The 2,198-nt window shown below is 39.1% G+C and overlaps 1 pseudogene; it reads left to right on the top strand.

Moving 5' to 3' along the window:
• Positions 1–242: 242 nt before the first annotated feature.
• On the top strand, positions 243–1,168 carry LOC148114673 (uncharacterized; annotated as a pseudogene).
• Positions 1,169–2,198: the final 1,030 nt, after the last annotated feature.

The following is a 2,198-nucleotide window of genomic DNA, read 5'->3' as shown; positions in this document are numbered from 1 at the left end:
ATTTTGGGCGCTACTAGTGAAAGAAAATGCCACTGCCTCTTGAGGGAGCATAATTTAAGCCTACAAGTAGCAATTGAGATGTGTCGGACTATAGAATTTAATGACAAATGGCTGAGAGTTCTAGAGCGAGGTAAGGACTGTGTTAATACAGTCTCTAAATAACAGCCAAGTATGATGACTTATCAATACAAATATCAGAATAAAAGGCAGTTTTATAATTCATCTGTGAACAATTACGTAGCATGCAAATATTGCGGCAGTATGCACATACAAGAGAGAGGGAGCAGTGCCCAGCATATGGGAAAATCTGCAGAGTGTCTGGGAGGCTTAACCACTTTGCAGAAGTGTGTCAGGCATGGGAAAGAGAAATAAGGAAGCTGCATACAATTGAGCAAACGTTAGACTTGGAGAATGCATCACAGGAGGAGGCATCTTTGTTTATCACTGATGCGGTTTATAGGAAAGAATGTATCAGTACAATACACTCCAAGGGCAAAAAATGGTTTGTGAATCTCAGGTTTAACAACATAATTCAACCCTGCCAGCTGGACTCAGGTGCAACCTGTGATGTTATGAGTTTGAAGGACAAAATGAAATTGGCATCCAAGATACTTCTTCAGCCTAGCAGTACTAAATTGAAGTTATATTCAGGAGAATTAGTGAACTCACTGGGCGTATTTCAAACAGAATGCAGCATACGTGGGGATCTTTATAAACTTGAATTTGAGATTGTGGAAACTGATCAGAAACCATTATTGTCAGGATCAACATGTGAGCATTGGGGTTGATGCAGTTTACCATTCCGACTGAGTTACACAATGTTGTAAGTTACTCCCCTAAATCTTTGGTGGGGCCATTGACAAAACAGCAAATCCTCCAAGTATACCAGGAAGTGTTTGAGGGCCCCATAGTATCTGTTCCAGGAGAGGTTCATTTTGAACTTGACCCTGCTATTTCCCCAGTACAAAGTTCACCACACAATGTGCCTATAGCTATTAAGCAGCAGGTTAGAGCACAACTGGATAAGTAAGAGGCAGAAGGACATATTACATCAGTAACTGAGCCCACTGGTTGGATAAGCAACATGGTTGTTATTAGAAGGTCAGAGAAGATTAGAATTTGCATTGACCTTAAATTTCTGAATATGGCCCTGAAGCGGTCACATTAATTAATGCCAACGCTTGATGACGTTTTGCACAAGCTACCCAAAGCACAGGTTTTTACGCTGGTTGATGCTAGAGACGCCTTTTTACAGTGTAAACTAGATGAAATAAGTAGCTACATGACTACGTTCTGGACCCCATGGGGTAGAAAGAGATGGCTTAAATTACCCTTTGGAGTTTCGGTAGCACCAGAAGTATATCAACAAAAGCAGCATGAATTACTGACTGGGCTCGATGGAATTGAGCCAATAGCTAATGATATTCTTATAGTTGGCTGTGGTGAAACAGACAAAGAAGTTGAGCATGACCATGATGAGAAGTTAATAGCACTATTAGATTGGTATAGGCAGGTAAAGTTAAGGCTCAGTGTTAAAAAGATGGAAACGTGGGAAAAAATATGGGTTCAGAATGTTAAATTTACGCAGTCACAGAACTTGAGGGAAAATTTTTATAAAATGTTTTATAGGTGGCATTTAGATCCTAAGAAATTGTCATGCATATATCCTAATGTTCAACCAAAATGTTGGAGATGTGATTGTTTGGATGCTACATATTATCATATATGGTGGACTTGCAAGAAAGTGAAGGCTTTCTGGATAAAAATTTGGTGGGTCATGCAAAATGTTCTGAAGAAAAAACTCCAATTTTCTCCTCAATTGTTTTTGTTGGGTATAGTTAAGGGTTTTTCAATGGGTGAAACAAAATTGATATTGTACATGGTGACAGCAGCTAGGTTACTGATTGGTCAATATTGGAAAAAGGATGTCTTGCCTACTATTGAAGAATGGACTTTGAAGGTGGCTAGTTTTGCAGAAATGGCGAAGATATCAGCATACTTAAAAGACTGGACTCAAGAGACCTATGCATGGGAGTGAAAGAAATGGATAGATTATGTGCAGAATAAATATCAAACTAGGAAGTATCAGATAGCTTTTAGTTCAATGTTGTGTAGAAATGTATAGTACACAGGGGGGAGAATAGAAGGGAGGTAAGGTATGATATAATATGATGTGGATTTGGATTTCACCTTGGGGA

The sequence above is a fragment of the Pantherophis guttatus genome, chromosome 3 (genome assembly GCF_059756535.1).
Source record: "Pantherophis guttatus breed Tessera chromosome 3, ASM5975653v1, whole genome shotgun sequence".
Taxonomy (NCBI): Eukaryota; Metazoa; Chordata; class Lepidosauria; order Squamata; family Colubridae; genus Pantherophis; species Pantherophis guttatus.
The sequence above is the reverse complement of the archived record's forward strand: the minus strand, read 5'-3'. Positions and strand labels throughout refer to the sequence as shown.